The sequence below is a fragment of the Natator depressus genome, chromosome 1 (assembly GCF_965152275.1).
Source record: "Natator depressus isolate rNatDep1 chromosome 1, rNatDep2.hap1, whole genome shotgun sequence".
NCBI lineage: Eukaryota > Metazoa > Chordata > Testudines > Cheloniidae > Natator > Natator depressus.
The window spans coordinates 117,503,694-117,521,571 of record NC_134234.1 but is presented as its reverse complement, the minus strand read 5'-3'; the positions used below and the strand labels follow the sequence as shown (position 1 = coordinate 117,521,571).

Sequence of the window (17,878 nt, the reverse complement as noted above, 5' to 3'; positions counted from 1 at the left end):
AAATTGGACAATTCCAGAAATGCAACTCAACAGCATCTCCTTAAATAGTCTGAATAAAAATGGCTTCTGCTCTCAATGTTTACTCTCAATATTTACTCATGTTTACTTCTGCTCTCAATGTTTACTAATGTTTTATCTGTCCGTCCTGTCCAGTCCAAGAAAACCACTGTGACTCAAATTTACAATGTAAAACACGAACAGATAAAACAAATCTTACACACAACTTTTTACATAATACAGCAGAAACAAACAAACATGCATCACACCCAAATGGCACAAAATGACCATCCATCTTTGCAGGGCATCTTTAAGGAGGACCTTGCAATCATCTGGAGCTATGAGGCATGCTGCCATCTGTGTATCTTATTCTTCCCAAAGTCTTCTAAGATGGAATAACAGTTTTGGTATCTCTGGGTTCAGTGCAAAGGACAGTCCACCTCTTCTGCCAACCCATCCAATAGGGTCCTAAGAGTTCAATTTTTAAGGGTTCAGGCAAATGAATTCCACAGAGTCGATGTGCAGAGATAGTACTAAGTGGCCCAGATCTGAGGAAGCCCTTTTCTTTGCAGGACTCCCAGGCTCTAGGGAAACTGACCTCATGGGCCAATCCACATGCCCAAATGCTAGCAGAGCTCTCCCTCCTGGTACAGAACTATGAGGAAGAAGTCAGTTGCACCCTTCCCAAATCCCAGAGTCTCTGGTGCTCTTTAGAAGAGGATATATGGAATGACCTTTCTTTTGTACAAACCCTTTCAGTCTGTAAAGCCACTGCAGCTTTCGCATTATGATTTTCTGAGCCACATTAGTACTTGGATAGTCTCCTTTTAAAGGAGACTTTCTTGAAACTGTATTTGACAGCCTCTTTCATTAAAAGAGATCATCTTTCTGTGCTCAATGGGAAAAAGACACGCACAACTCACAGATCATAGCCAAGTGAAGTCACTGTTCATGACCACTTGAGGAAGGAAAACTGTGCGTGCAAGAAAAACATTTTTAGAGAAAGTTCATCTTCTTCTAAACTGGATCCAACACTGACAGCAACTAGTATATAATCCAAAGCTCTAAATTAACTCCCTTTCCTGTGCCCCGCAACAAAATCATTAATAATACAAGTTGCAGTAAGACCAAAAAAAAAAAAAAAAAAAAAAAAGTTAAAAACGGAAGTTTTTGCTTTCGCTGAAATGCAAGAAAAGGAACTGGGGACCATTATGGAGCAGTGGTGCTGTTTATACCCTCAATCCCAGGTTGGGTAGAAGCTTGAGGGATGCGTGCATGTGCTCATAGGATCCATCAAATTCTGGGATCCAAGGCAGTCTCTCTATGTTTCTGCTAAAATGGTCATGCTTGAATATGTGCCTGATGCAGTATTTTTTCATCTGCTATTAGTTTCCACATTGCCAGGATTACTGTAATCTCTTATCCTCCATAAATCAAGAACGTAGCTGAATTCAGACAAGCCAGATAAGGAAGTACCCCTGGAGTTGTGATTTGACCAGATATCAATGGTTAGGGGACATGGTGAACATACAAAGACCCAAAAACCCAAGTAGTGCAGTCAGCTCTCTTTTCTTATAGAGAAGCAGTCTGGTTTAGTCTCAGGACTGTGGCATACATAAAACTACCAAGTGGGAGACTCAAAACTTTAGAATAACAAGTAAGCACTGGTCTACAGTACAAACTTATTTGATATAACTACACTGCTCAGCACTTCTGGACAAAGTTACCACCTGATGAGGAGGTGGCGTACCTACACCCAACAGGAGAAGCTTTTCCATCAGGATAGGTAGCAATGCAGCTGTAAGTGCAGACAAGCCCTAAGTTTCACAAGTCACCATTTTTTAGCTTCCTCAGAGTCAAATTTTGCAGTGATCCACAATGTGACCGTGGATTGCCTCAGTGAGTCAATTATATCAGAAAGAGTGAAGCTCATCCAATTGATATACCATGATCAAATAGCCACAATGTGCAACTCCAAAGCAGTGACACTCTTCAATCAGTTTTGAGAACAGAGGCCTATAGTGGATGCGCTCCACAACCCATGGAATTTAAAGCTACCTTGTACATTCCCTGCTCCTGAAGAAGCTGGCAAGTGGAAAGACCAGTTCTCCCCCAGGCTCATACACTATTATTTTGGGTTTCTACCCCATGATTGCCAATGCACCATCCTTAAACATAGCTGGCAGCACATAACAAGAATCCTTCATTCCTGACAATATTAGTATTTTCAATTGCAATATTGTCTGCTTTCTAAAATGGAGAAGACAGGCACAACGATGTACAGGAAGTGCTACGTAATTTTTTCTCAGTGAAAACACTAGAGCAACTCATATAATGTATTTACATAGGGTCCCACAAAAGTCATCTTCCTTGCATGGTGCTCAGGCCATTTCTTTGCCCTCTTGCCGTCTCCATTCAAGTTGCTCTCCCTCACAGCCCTGAACAATTCCATGGCAGTTCTCATTTTTTCTGCTCCCTTTCCTCTTATTCTGCTGCTCCGCCTGGAGAGCACAGAACTACCACCCGACTGGTCCCAATAGTATTCCGTTAATGGAAAAATTTCAGTATTATGAGATTTAGTTCCCTCCCTACACATCTACTACCCAAAACTACTGCTAATAGGAGTCAGGAGCTCTCAAAAAGGAAAATATATCTGTCATTAAATTTTTTTTTGCAAATATCTAATTCAAAGAGGGAAAAATATTCTCCTTTGTAAAATTATTTCTATTCAACAAAGATTAAATTGGGAAAATGTATGGTGGGATCAAGCACATTTATCTTTCACTAATTGCCGAGGACAAGTGAATTTAGGGGTTTTTTTTGGGGGGGGGGGAGGGGGGCCTCACTGTGGTAACTAAGTTTCTCTACCTGCTGGAAATCCTATTTTTATACTTATTGGCCTAACTCTTAATATTTGTTCCTTAGAGTAGCTGAAACAGTAGCCAGATGAAAAATCTGACATGACACTTCTCTAGACCAGTACCTTCTAGGTCAAGGGAGTCAGCAGCAAGATAGCCTGAAGCCCAGTGCCCAGAGACACAGTGTTATGCCCCACAATATACCTATATTTCATTGGTCAATGGGAAGGAAAAATTAAATAGACCATCCAGAAAGCCCTGATCACTACTATATTTGACCAATAATGCAGGGAATAGTGATCTACTGCACAACATTGAAGAAAAATGTTCTATCCGCAAGAAGACAGACATTTTACTACAAGGGCTCTAAATAAACCATTTTTTGTTACCTGAATTCTTACAGCTTAAAAACATACATGTGCAAAGTAGTTAAGAATCTTTAATTATTCACAAGCCAAGAACAAGGCAGGTACTGTAAGGAGTTTGTTTCCTAATGCTGCCCTACCAATGACCTCCAGTTTGACAGGGAGGAATTATTCACTAACAAGTTAAGAGATTCAGTCAAATAAGCCAGTGAAAGAAAGGGATGGAACAAAAGACCAGTGTGATGTGGGGCCACTAACAACACACTTGAGACAAGATAGCAAAGGAAGAGGTCTGCAGAGATTTTGGATTTGTATGTTAATTATCTTGACTCTTAACAGACTAGTCTCTAGAATAGTTCTATGTTAACTATGACGTCTGGCAGCTACTGGTAATTAAACCACCTCTACATGAGCTTATTTTTCTACACATTTTGGACAGCATAACTACTATCAATAGTCTCCTGCTTTTTTGTACTAGGCAACTGAATTTTCACATTAGACCTGGCTCTTAAATCGACACACAAAGTAAAAAGGAAAGAAAAAGTGATTCAAGAACAAACATCTGTACCTTATCTACAAACACACCCAAGGAATCTTTTATCTTTCATTATTTGGTAGTATTTTAGACATGCGCAGCAACACACTAAAAACGATGAAATCTTGCAGTGTCCGATTTATGTCAACAAACCTAGACGCTCAGCACTGACCACTCTTAGCTTCCACAACCCCCCCCTCCCCATTTAAGAGTAACAATGCGCATTTTTTCTCATCAGCTGTTGCTTACTATCCTGGGTCGAGTCACTGCTAAGGCGGTAGCAAAACAAGGCAGCACGGTGAGCGGGGGAGAGTGGCGTCAGGAAACACACTGAGCGCGTACGGACACACTGCGAGCCTGCATTCCCACAGGCAGACCCCTTCCTTTCAGCTATGCCACACTTACACAGGCTCATCGCCGGGACGGGCAGGCTGGGAAGCCGCAGACAGAGGCACACTGCTCTCGCTCGGGGCCCGGACGCGTGGGTGCTGCGGAACTGGGGGGGGGGCTAGCCCATGCCACGGGCTCTTCTCCTCCTCCCCACACTGCCCCTGTGCTGGGATCCGGGCGCTAGCCGGGCTGCACCACTCCGGCTCTGCCCTGGCCAGTGTTGTGTCTGAGGCAGAGGCCCCATGTGACACGGACGGGTGCAAGGTGGGGGGTCTGCGTGACCCAGACAGGCAGGTTTAACAGCGGCAGCACGCCCGACCAAGTTGCAGCTCGCGCGCCCCTCCCCCGCCGACCCCTCCCCGCGCGGGCAACTGCGGGGCGGTTACGCGGCCCCGCACCCGCCTCCTGCAGCTGCTGCGGGCGCGCGCGCGGGCCGCGCCGGAGTCACTGGCAGTTGGGGGCAGGCCGCGGGCCCGGCCGCCTCTCCACGCGCTGAGCGCTCCGGGGGCCGGAATGCACCGCGCGGGGAAGGGGCCCGCTCGCTCAGCCGCCCCGCGGCTCACCTGTCGCCGCGTCTGCCAGACGCACATTCCTAGGCGGCGGCGCCTGCCCGGCCGGGTCGTGTAGGAGCTTCACATCGCGCTCCGCTCCGCTCAGACAGCCCCGGCCCGCGCCTCTCGGTGTCCCCAGCTCCTCCCGCCCACCCCCTTCTTCCTGTGAACGCGTCACACACGGCGCGAGAGAGTCTCGCGCCACCAACCGACGCTCGGTCAACAAGCCTCGCGCCGGCCACGCAGGGCTCCCCCTAGCGGCGCGCGCCCCTGAGAAGTCGCGTGCAGCGCAGCCGCCACCGCCGAGAGGACTCCTAGGCACGTGACCGTCTGGAAAGCGGGCCAAAAAAAAAAAAAAAAGCTCGTGGCCCCCTGTCCTGCTTATCTGCCGCTCTCTCCCACGCTCGTTGGCTGCGCGGGCGGGGAAGGGGAGCCAGCGGCGCCCTCTAGCGGGGAGAGGGCTGCTCTGCAAGCATGAGGAGCGCCGCAGCCAAATGACAGGCAGGAACGTGGGGGGGGAGGCAATGACTGCGCCGAGTGACTATAGCCAGCCAGGGCGCCGGAGCCCACGTGCGCTGCGGCTCCGCAGGTGGAGTCTGCTCCCCGCACGGAGCGCCCTGTGCACCCTGACGGGCGGCAGCGGGGCTGGGGTGCACCCAGCGCTCCCCCGGCCTGCTGGCACGGGTCCGCCCTCAGCGCCTTGGGTGATTCCCGGGCGTTTGAGGAACCTGCCTTCACCCGCTCTAAGAAAAGGCTCTGACCGGGGTGTGCATGGCTCCCCCGCGCCCCAGCTCGACCATCCCGGGTGTGTGGTTAATCGGGGGGGGGGGATTCTGCCCCATTGCACAGCAGGGAGTGGGGAAGCTGGCGGGGAGTTAAACTTTGGCATCACTAAAGCAGGTAAACATTTTTTCATACTCTTGATGAATTTTTCTTTTACATAAACAAGTTTCAGAGTAGCAGCCGTGTTAGTTTGTATCTGCAAAAAGAAAAGGAGGACTTGTGGCACCTTAGAGACTAACCAATTTATTTGAGCATAAGCTTTCCTGAGCTACAGCTCACTTCATCGGATGCATGCAGTGGAATGAAGTGAGCTGTAGCTCACGAAAGCTTATGCTCAAATAAATTTGTTACTCTCTAAGGTGCCACAAGTACTCCTATTCTTTTTATAAACAACAAGGAGGTCGGTGGCACCTTAAAGACTAACAGATTTATTTGGGCATAAGCTTTCGTGGGTAAAAAACCACTTCTTCAGATGCATGGAGTGAAAATTACCCCACGTCTTCAGATAATTTTCATTCCATGCATCTGAAGGTTTTTTACCCACGAAAGCTTATATCCAAATAAATCTCTTAGTCTTTAAGGTGCCACCGGACTCCTTGTTTTTGTGGATACAGACTAACACGGCTACCTCGATACTTTTCTTTTACATGTTTATTGATGAGCAGCTCTGCAGGGTGAAGATTTGGGGAGGGGCTCCTCTCAGCGAGAGATCCCGTTTGCCCTTCGTGGGTTACCGTGTAGGTGATCAAATAGTAGGCTCTGAAGCCCTGCTGAACTAAGCTCAGTACTAGGGGAAAGTCAGAGATCAGAGGCAAATTACAGCTCCTCCAGGCACTGTCAGCCAGCCCCAGTGGAAGTTAAGGTGTCTGAGTGGCCAGCTCACTCTTGGCTTTTCTCTGCCTTTCCAGACTACTGCACCCCTTTCAGGGGTCTGATTTGTCTTGCACACACAAAGTTTCACCTTACTTAAAACCTACTTATTTACAAAATCATAAAAATACATAAGTGTCACAGCATACTGTTACTGATAAATTGCTTACTTTCTTTTTTTTACCCTATAATTATAAAATAAATCAACTGGAATGTAAATACATACTGTACTCACATTTCAGTGTATAGTATATAGAGCAGTATAAAGTCATCGTCTGTGTGAAATTTTAGTTTGTACTGACTTGGCTAGTGCTTTTTATGTAGTCTGTTGTAAAACTAGATAAATATCTAGATGAATTGATGTACCCATAGGCGCCAACTCCGTGGGTGCTCCGGGGCTGGGCCAAATTCTGCTCTCTGTTACAATAAAGTGCTAATCTCATATAATTCCATGCAACACATAGTTTAACGTGGTTTAAAGGGCCGGTTGAGGATTTCCTAGCATGGGGAAGTCCTCAGAGAATATAGCACTACAATAGAGGCTCCCATGCTACTCTTCTTACCAGGCTCAATATAGGGGACTTGGCCCAGCACGCTATGCTCTCTCTAGTGATTCCTGGCTGCCAGAGTGTCTCTATGGACTGTTGTGAGCCAGCATAAATGTAGATATCTAACTATTCCCCCTTCCTGTCCTCCGACTACTCTACTTTATGTTGGAGTGACATGTAAAGCCAGCCCCTTCCTTGGCACAGCCAAGGATCTGTCCCCATATGAGTACCTATAGACCTCCCCTGATTCCCAGGGTTATTCATGTAATGAAAGACTGTCAATACATATGCAGAAAAAGTGGAATTATGGTTGCAAGGACATCTCTGCTGGCTGCCTGTTGCATCACAGAGGAAGGAGTGTGGCTCTGACTGCTCCATTGTCCGCTTTCCTGCTGGGCTGTGGAAGCCCCAGGACAAGCAAGATTGGAGATCATTTGGGTCTTCTGAAGACAAGGGGAGCACTGCCTACAGTCACCCGGGGAGCCCAAGAGTGGAGAAGATGAGAACCAACAATCAGTTACAGCTCCCTGATTCTTCACGCCAGTCCAAGTTAGAGCAGTCCAGAGGCTGTTTTAACTTACGGCAGCTGGCAGCAGTCCCTTACAGACCATAAACCAGCTGGGGATAGCCAGAACACAACATGGTCTAGTTACTCCCTGTTCCTGTCGTCATGAAACCTGCATGCTGGTGGAATCCCTAGCATTCGACCTGCATGTATTTTCCACACAGGCAGCACCCAGGAGATGGAACAGTAGAGAGAATCTGCCCCTACGTACTGATTGTGGCCCACTGGTGTTTTTGAAATAATATGCTCAGCCCTCCCGTGCAAAAGGTTGGACACCACAGATATAGCTTTATTCACCCACTTAGTATTTATATCTATATTTAGCCACAATCTGCATGACACTATTTTACTGACACATTTATATACACCTCTACCCCGATATAACGCGATCCGATATAACACAAATTTGGATATAACACAGTAAAGCAAAAATGGTTTTCTGTCTCGTCTACAACACTGGTTCTCAAACTGGGGGTCACGACCCCTCGGGGGGTCACAACCTGGTTATGTGGGGGGTTGCGAGCCCGGACCCCAGCGCACGGCTGCAAGTTGCGAGCCCCGACACCTGCGCTGGGCTGTGAGCCCCAACCGCGATGCATGGCTGTGAGCACCGACCCCTGTGTGGAGGTGCAGGGCTACGAGCCCAAACCCTGGCACCAGGCTGTGAGCCCCGACCCTAGGCTTGATGTGAAGGATGACATCAGATGCACCCTTTCTCAAACAATACCAAGAATAAAACTTCTTGTGTCAAATACTGTATTAATAATGGAAATGCTCAAGGCCAAAGCAAGTTCGATATAACACGGTAAGATTTTTTGGCTCCCGAGAACCGCGTTATATTGGGGTAGAGGTTCAGATTGAGTTTAGACTGCATGCAGCTGCAGGGACTCTTCAGGTTTATTAAATAAAACTGCTATTGATGTAAAGACAGACATGTAAGGAATGTTTAGCCATAACGCTGCATTGACTAAATGTAACCCCCAGTCAGTTCTCATGGGAGAGGATCATTGCACAGACACGTCTAGCCAACGCTGTAACAACTTACAGTCTGTGTCTCTTGCCGACAGCCCTGCGGCCATGTAACGGATATTCCTGTACAGAATTGACAGCAGCGACATCTAATGGGGAGATGAACACATTGCAAGGGAGCCTATGCTGCACTAACTTGAAATCAATCTGGTCACATCTCTTAGAGACGGTGCTGCATTGCAGACAGCCCAAACGGTCTGCATGCAACAACTACAGATATCTCATCCTCTAAGTGTTCTACTCTGCTTCCTCAGTACCATGCATTGCAGAACGGTCTCAACTATTTACCATGATGGCTCTGGTTAGAAATGGTTGCACTCTGGGATTAAAGTCCAAGGATAATTATGTTTAACAAGATGTAACTAAGTGAAATAAAGGATTGAGAGATTCCCCTGCTGAAAGCAAGTGGCTTGTACTGACATCTAGTGGAGAGGGGAGATACTGCAGGGATAGCCTATATTATGAATGGTTTAGTGAGCTGTAGCTCACGAAAGCTTATGCTCAAATAAATTGGTTAGTCTCTAAGGTGCCACAAGTACTCCTTTTCTTTTGACCCAAACTAGTGTCTGAAAACTGTCTCACTTTTCTGGATCAAATCACCTGTAGATTAGCTCTCGCCAAAACTAATGCACTGTATTTTATTATATTCCTTGGAAACATTGCAGGGCTATTTTAAACAGCACCAGAGATAGTAAAAAAAATAGCCATGGATGCACTAAAGGAACAGAAGCATATATGCTCATCTATAACAGTGAGATCTACAGCAGTGCTACTCAAAGTGGTGGTCCGCGGACCGGTGCCGGTCTGCGAGCCATCAGCTGCCGGTCTGCATGCACATTGGGGGAAAAAATTGCCGGTCCCCCACATCAGATAGCTTGAGAAGCACTGATCTACAGTACAGATCTGTCACATTACAATGACAGTAATTACACAGACATTTCAGAACCCATGCATTGCCATATTAGTACAGCCTACTATAGTGATGCCCTCATTAGACACATGATAGCCATAGGATTCTTTCAGTGGTTTCCTTGACCTAACTGTTGTTTAGAGACAAACAACGAAAGTGTTATGGTATAGTCTGATCTCATAACCTACAACATAACTATATAATATAGTGCATATCACCACTTGAACATATCCATCATCTTGGTTAGTTTGGTAGTTATTTTCTAAAACACCATAGTGTCAGGTTCTTAGAAGTAATGAAGGTTTTATGATTTTAGCAGCCCTGCTGGGAAACACTACTTATTGGTCTTTTAAGAGCCAGAGAAGCTAAAAGGGATTCCCATCCCTGGCTTTATTAACTCACAAGTAGCTGCTCTCGTAAGATAGTCAACATTCATTTTTGCATTCAGTTTTCATGATTTTTTTAAAAAAATCATGAAAATAGAATTACGTACAATATAATATACACTAAAGCAATGTAGGCATTCTGATTGTGGTAACTCTAATACAGAAAGGTGACTGAAGGAAGGAAGAGAGGAGAAGAGGTCAGCATTATGAGAGAGAATGGGAGTCAGCACTTGGGGCTTGGGTGAAGAGAGGGTCTTATATAAGAAAGGGAAAGGATCTGTTCAGAACACAGAAAGCCCTGCTTGGTGAATTGGGAAAACATGAAGGAGCTGGTTGCGGCTCTCTAATGCAGCATTAACCTGGTCTTGGCATAAGTAGAATAGCCAAGAAGGTACTGTGATTTACACCAGTGATGTAAGGGGCTTTACCTCAGTGAAGAACTGGCATAATGAAGATCCATTCAGCCTCAATTTGCCCCTTCCCTTCCTCTCCTGCCTTACCCTCTATGGTAGGGTAGGGGCGAGGCAGCTGGTGGCTTTGCAGCTGGTGGCTTTACACCAATGGGGAGTTTCTCAGCATTTGTACGTGGTGCAAAGTGGCCAGTGTGGACTAGGGAATCCAGCCCAAAGACAGTTAAGATTGTGTAAGGTCAATATAATTAAAGGGAAGCTCTTGTTGTATTAGCAAAAAATATACAAAGTGGAGTGGTCCATACTATAGAACTAGTCAACGTAGTTGGCATCCAGACCAAATTACACAAATTTATTAACTGGACTATATAAAATAATTTCCTCCCCCCCGCATACATTTGGAATGTTTGCTTGTGTTAGCTATTATGGGGAAATGAGACCAATGAGCTAGCAGCAGCAGAGATCATATCACTGAACTTACCAAATGCCTCTTTGACCATCACAAGCATGAAGAAGTGCAGCCATGCAATAATCAGCTCTGTAATTCATTAAGCCTTGGAGGAAGGGTCTGGTTGTGTGTGTGTGTGTGTGTGTGTGTGTGACTAACATTACTAATTGCTCAGACATTCAGAGCTAGAAGAAATAATTTTCTCAGCAGGGCAAGGTGGAAATAGCAGCACGAGCATTTTTGATCTCACTGAACGATGGCACATGCCAGCACCATAACAAACCCGTGTGCTTGCACCAGGAGCCCTGGCTCCATTCTGAGCCTTACTCTGGCACTGACAATTCCTCAAATTCAACGTCCTCGCTGCCCACAAGATTAATGGGTTCAGTGGTCAGTGTGGATGTTAGCACCTGCTGCAGCTCCTTGAAATAGGGACAACTGGTCCAACTATTGACAGAGACCTTATTTGAGTTCTTCACTCAATTGTATCAAACCTCCATAGACTTTATTTTCTCCTGTCACTGCCCAGCAGTTGCTTGGATTCCACTTTCCACAAGGTGATCAGAAATCTGGTGATTGCATTTGGCAGAACTCAGCTGGCCTGAATATTCTTTTCTGTCCACATGGCAATTAAAGTCTCAATTGCCCTCTTGCACCAATCTACTGTCTTAGCTTTTCCATACTAAAGAAGTAGTGCATATGGTTGCTCTGCAGTTCTCCATGTTCAGTAAATTGAACAGTGGTATGAACACCCCATCCAACAACAATAGTTCGAGAATTTTAGATCAACCTGCAATTTCTGGGTGTCAGAGCTAGGGAGAATCTCTAGGATAACTTATGCCTGCAGAACAGAGTCCTGTCATTTGCTCTGGCACATTTTCACATGGGCAAGTGCATCATGGGATCTGTAACTGCAAGGAGGTAAGGGAGGATGGAGAAAAATGTGGAGAACTGCCACTGAAGTCAATTAAGTTATTTCATAGTGTAACAGTAACCAGTGAACTTAGTAGATACTGATCCGTGTGAGTGGGTCCAGACCTGAAAAGTCAGTCTCTCCTATGCATTATGTCTAGTTGGAAGCCAGTATCAAGCAGAGTGCCCCAAGGGTCGGTCCTGGGGTCAGTTTTGTTCAATATCTTCATTAATGATCTGGAGGATGGTGTGGATTGCACCCTCAACAAGTTTGCAGATGACAATAAACTGGGAGGAGTGGTAGATATGCTGGAGGGTAGGGATAGGATATAGAGGGACCTAGACAAATTAGAGGATTGGGCCAAAAGAAATCTGATGAGGTTCAACAAGGACAAGTGCAGAGTCCTGCACTTAGGATGGAAGAATCCCATACACCACTACAGACTGGGGACTGAATGGCTAGGCAGCAGTTCTGCAGAAAAGGAACAAGGGGTTACAGTGGACAAGAAGCTGGACATGAATCAACAGAGTGCCCTTGTTGCCAAGAAAGCTAATGGCATTTTGGGCTGTATAAGTAGGGGCATTGCCAGCAGATCGAGGGACGTGATCGTTCCCCACTATTCGGCATTGGTGAGGCCTCATCTAGAGTACTGTGTCCAGTTTTGGGCCCCACACTACAAGAAGGATATGGAAAAATTGGAAAGAGTCCAGCGGAGGGCAACAAAAATGATTAGGGGACTGGAGCACGACTTATGAAGAGAGGCTGAGGGAACTGGGATTGTTTAGTCTGCAGAAGAGAAGAATGAGGGGGGATTTGATAGCTGCTTTCAACTACCTGAAGGGAAGTTCCAAAGAGGATGGATCTAGACTGTTCTCAGTGGTACCAGGCGACAGAACAAGGAGTAATGGTCTCAAGTTGCAGTTGGGGAGGTTTAGGTTGGATGTTAGGAAAAACTTTTTCACTAGGAGGGTGGTGAAGCAATGAAATGGGTTACCTGGGGAGGTGGTGGAATCTCCTTCCTTAGAGGTTTTCAAGGTCAGGCTTGACAAAGCCCTGGCTGGGATGATTTAGTTGGGGATTGGTCCTGCTTTGAGCAGGGGGTTGGACTAGATGACCTCCTGAGGTCCCTTCCAACCCTGATATTCTATGCTTATACTCTTATTACATGGAGTTAGACCTTGGTATATGAAATCAGAATCTGGTTCTATCTTACCAGCAAATGATGCAAGAAAAGTAGGGAGAAGGGGCAAGGGAGTTGGGCGCTGGAGAAGGAAAAGCGATTGTGCTTTCTACAAATGCTAGAAGCACATATCATAGAATGGCTGATTTATAAACGTACTAAGGGAGATACTTGTGATGTAGCTGAAGTGAGAAGCCAGTAGTTTAATCAAGACATTCACTTAAGGACCAATTCTGGACACTGCTGTGGCCCCTTTACACTGGCTCAGCCATTGTAAAAAGCCTGCAAAATTCAAACAGTCCAATGGAATAGGCTAGGAAAGGGCAGAGTTGATGGCTTCCTCCCTTCCCACTTTGCAGCCCCTGGCTCAGAGGCATGCGAGGAGCAGTAGGGGCTACTCTATGCTCTGGCTATTCTGAGTAGCAGAGCAGCCTGTTGGTAGCTGCTAAGTGAGAGCAGCTTCTGGAACTGCCCAAAATCACACTTTGGGCTTGGTTGGCCCCCAGACTAGCTCAGAGTCCCAAGGGTGCAAAGACGCAGCACACAATCTGGCCTGGAGGAATGGAACTCTAAGAGTATAATGTTTACAGAACAAATAAGCAAAAGTAGGAAAGTGGGTGAGAATATGGGACAGACAGAGCAGTGTGTCAGCAGGAAGAAGTGGCCTGAATGTTAGAGCTGACAGCAGCTACTAGTTGAAAACAATAAAGAAAGATGGCGTCGGGGGCTTGGGAGGTGGGACACAGTCCTGGGTGTTGTGGGACTAGAGGAGATGCTAGATCAAGAAACATTTTTTGCATGTGTAGGCAAAAAGCTTTGTGCAGCAGTCAGGGGGGTGGGATTTCAGCTGCCTCAGTACTACCTGAAGACACAGTAGTGGGATAACTGAGAAGGCTGCATGCTCACAGAGGTAATGTGGGATTGTTTCCTTATCCGGTACAATGACATTGGAGGCTCTTTTGCCAGCAGAGGGAGAGGCAAGGTGGGCATGTCAGGCTATGCCTGAATGTTGTGAACAGGAGGCTTTCAAGAGTTTCAGAGATTCAGATAATGTTTTACATGCTTATTCAAGCTACACCTTCTACAAGGATAGTGTAGGATGTGTATTGTTCATCATACGTATAGTAGGGGATTGTGCACTGCATAGCTTCTGTGGGCCGAGCTTATTGCAGACACCAGGGGCTGCTTGTCCCCATTGCTCGCACAAGCTCCATGTGTGCCACCCTTCCCCCTCTGTTTCAGGGGCTGCCTGCAACCCTCACCCAATCTCCCTCTGGCAGAGATTCTGGGTGCCCCTACTCCCTCTGCTTCCCATACCAGGTCCCCCCAAGCCAGTGGCTCTGTGTGTACCCCTATTCCCACTTCCCCCATGCCCTCCATTCCCTCCTTACCCCTGCAAGGCAGGGACTCCTCTTCCCCCCATTCCAACCTTCCTCCTCCTGCTAGGGGCTCTCTGTTTCCCCTTCCCCCTATACCAGTGTCCTCCAGTAGCCCCCCATCCTAGGGTTTCTGCGTGCTCCCATTCCCCACCATACCAGGGTCCCCACCAGGCCTTTCTATAACCCCGCACCTCTTCTCCCTATACCAGAGTCTCCCCACCCCCTTGCAGGGGTTCTGTTTGCCCCTCTCTATCCCATTCTCCACACCATGCCAGGAGCGCTGAGGATCTCTCCATCTCCCCACATAGTGCCTTCCTTCCTTCCTTCAGATTGCAAGGTAAGGGGGGATGGCTGGTGCCCTCTCCCCAACCAGGAGCAGAATTTGAGGAGGCTGGAAGTTAGAAAGGAGGAAGGAATTAATGAAGCTTTTTCTCTCCTCTGCCTCTGGCTACCGCTGCTGGCTGAGTATCCACCCCACGGTTCCCAGCAAGGAGAACAATTTTTTTCTCTTCTCTCATTCAGGATTTCAACATAGTAAATCTATATTAGGAGGATGACCAGGGGTATTGTTATGCTGCAAGGTGTTGATGGGGTCCATCGACAGATAACAGTGGCTCCATGGGTCCCACAGTTTCTATCTTTGGTGTTCCAGTTGTCCCCAAATTCAGTAAGGTTCAGACAATTGATGCCTAAGATGTTCCCTGACATTTTGGAATTGGTTGGATGCAGTGTTCAAAAGTTATTGCATTTCAAACAGACAGACGGATGCTGGCAGTGGAGCGTAAGGCCTGACAAGCTTGGCCAGTGGTTTGGACAAGGGCATTCAAAACAGGATTGTCCAGTTTTATTTTTAAATGAAAGCCCTGGCATGTCTCTTAATTTTGTACCTCTCTACTCAGGGGAAATGAAACTGAATTATGTCATGTCTGTAACTTGAAACTGTCTGTGAAAATCTGAGCCCAGGAGGAGAACTGTGGGAAGGATTTCCATCTATACTTGAAATGAACTTCTCCAGCTTAAGTGTAGTCATTAACAGAATAGTATCTCTAAGGATGAGCAATGATCTTCTGTATATGCCACTCTATCCTACAAGGGAGTTGATGTTAATAGGAACAGTGAATATGCAACATCTCTGAAAATCAAGCCCAAAGTCTCTTAATTTGGGCACTCAAAATGGAAGCACCTACAGTCAGATTTTCTTCAAGACATTGGCCTTGCTATTTGATCTAAGGGGACAGAGAATGATTCAAACATTGTCTTCTGTTAACTATAGAATCCTATTAAGACTTGGCTATGAAATACAATACATTGCTTTTCCCCATTTATGTGGAATTTGAGGAAATGGAAACACAGCTTGAAGAAATAAATTAGATATAATCCTAACAAAGGTTTTGAGCCATACCAGAAAGTAGCCTGTGATCGGGGACCATATTTAAGTGAGTGGTCCCCATACAAAGTGGCTTCTTCCAGTTGCAAACCACAGGGCCTGATTCTCCATTGTTTTGCTCCTTGCATAGCCATGTTTCTAGTGAGCATAAAGCTATGTAAAATGTTATCATTTTGATTCAGTGGAGTTTTGCACCCCCTTTGTGCTTGCTTTGCACATAAATAAATGCATATACAGTGTGCAAGGCAGTGGAGAATGAGGCCTATAGTCTTCTGATTAACAGTTTTTTAATTCTTCTCTTACCTGCATGTACCACAGATACGATTCTAACAGCAGTAGATATTGTCTCAACAGATAAACCAAAAGATTGTTCACTTTACATTATCCCAGACAATGCATTCTAATATCATTACAAAATGATACCACAAAAGAAAAGCCCCAAAGGATGTAATTCCTCTGAGGAATCCTCTGTCAGATTTGCTGTTGCAAAGCGGATAGTTTCCCAAAGAAAACAGTGTGGAATACATATCAGCTAAATGAAACATGTGCCTCTTTCCAGCTTTAGTAGCACCAGTACTCACCGTGTACCATTCTTCCACAACTTGCACACAAAGACAGTGAAGAACAAAAGCTATACCCCATGCTGTTCATCCCACACATCTGAAGGGGATCCTGCATTCATTGTATGAGTTTAGCTATGAAGATGAGTTTTTTAGATCTTGAAATTGCATTCTGGGGTCTGAGGAAAATGGATATGTTTACCTATGGGCCAAACTGTTGCCATCCCCTGCATGGGTGGCTCAAGAGGAGTGAGGCACAAGGTTCTTTTATGTCCTGATAGAAAGCAAGACACAACTGCAATCCTTGTATTCCCCTAGTTAGGTCCAATAACTATCCCAAAAAGGGCAGGGAAGAGGCAGGGTTGTGGCCCTGTGTGATGGGGTGCATCAACCCTGTACTGGGCCAGCTGGGCCTGACCAATCACTGTGGGCCCAGGAGACCATACCTCCTTACCCCTTCTGCACACACTCCAGGTGGAAGGAACAGATAAAAGGAGGCAGCCCTGTTCAGTCTGGGCTGGCTGAGGAGGAGGAAGGATATAGGATGTGTGCTGCAGGTGCCTGTGACTCTCCAAGTGGTAGGAATCGTGGACCTGAACTATATGGCGGATGAGCAGCTGACCGTGGAGACTGACTGGGACATCAAGCCCGTGCCAGCTGAGGAGATGCCCCCTTGCAGTAGAAAATGACCCAGGGAATATATTAGAAGCCCATGTTTAACCCTTAACTGGGAATTTCCTTTCTTCATAGGGCCCTGGGTCATAACCTGGTAAAGTAGGATGGGCTTGGGTTCCCTACCCCCAACACACTTGCCACTAGAAGTGGCTACTGTTTGTTTGCTCTGCTCCGGGGGTCAGAACCCCCAACTGCTATTGTCTGCCCCAGCCAGGAGGCTCAGGGGCCATAGACAGTTTGCTTTGCTCTGCCCACCCAGGGGCTGCAGACTGTTTGCTCAGCCCTGCCAGGGGTCCCGAGCCCTTCTTATTGCAATTGCCTGATCCCACAGGGAGACCCTATGCTTGTGTGATGGGGAGTACGGACCCTGCACTGGGCGATTGGAGGCAGCCCTGCTTGACTTGTACGGTCCCCCATGACACCCTGTCCCTTCAGCGCCAGCTAGCAGAGCTGCCCAGCCAGTCAGGGAAGAGCATGCTGCACTCAGAGGTTGGCACACAGCAGCTGTGCACCCTGGAAGCGCTAACAGGCTATCCAGCCTATCCACTATTTTCACAATCCGCTGCTCTGCACCATCCCCAATGCAAGGCCGGGGCTTCAAGCCACAGTTTATCTCAAAACAGCATAAAGCGTATGTGAATTTAATAATATATGCCAAAACTGACAGTCTTCTTTATGAATGGAGGAAGGTGTAGATCCAGTGAGAGATGATATAGTGTACAAGAAAATTCTATGGATTCCCAGGCTCCTGCGACAAAAGTACATCAGCTGAGCTGCTTGTATGAAATCTGTACTGTTCTGATGGTAAAACAGAAGACAGAGAAAATAAGGAACAATGGAAGCGTATTCAAAAGGGATTTGGATCATTTAGTTGATGAGCCAGCAGATGGCAAATGCTGCTCAGTGTAGAAAATGAAAAGTAATTAGTCTGGGAACAAAGAGCAAAAGCAGGGAGTGTGCGCTAAATACAGCACACTGATCAGAGAAAGAATTGGGGGATTATTGTGGGAAAAAATTGTAGAAACGGTCACTTCTGTGCACAGCTGCAATAAAAAAGGCAAACAAGATACTAGACTGATGGAGCAGTGAGCTATAATACAACACAAAATAGGCAATACTGGCACTTTGGAAGACAATTA

The 17,878-nt window shown here is 46.5% G+C and overlaps 1 protein-coding gene across 2 annotated transcripts in view; it reads right to left on the bottom strand.

Moving 5' to 3' along the window:
• Positions 1-4,771, bottom strand: part of REV1 (REV1 DNA directed polymerase) — a 93,206-nt gene extending 88,435 nt beyond the window's left edge. The window contains exon 1 of one of the 2 annotated variants that reach the window (XM_074965064.1): positions 4,709-4,771. The gene's annotated coding sequence lies outside the window, so the exon portion shown is untranslated. The remainder of the gene's footprint in view (positions 1-4,708) is intronic. The other variant, XM_074965072.1, reaches the window with a different exon arrangement.
• Positions 4,772-17,878: the final 13,107 nt, after the last annotated feature.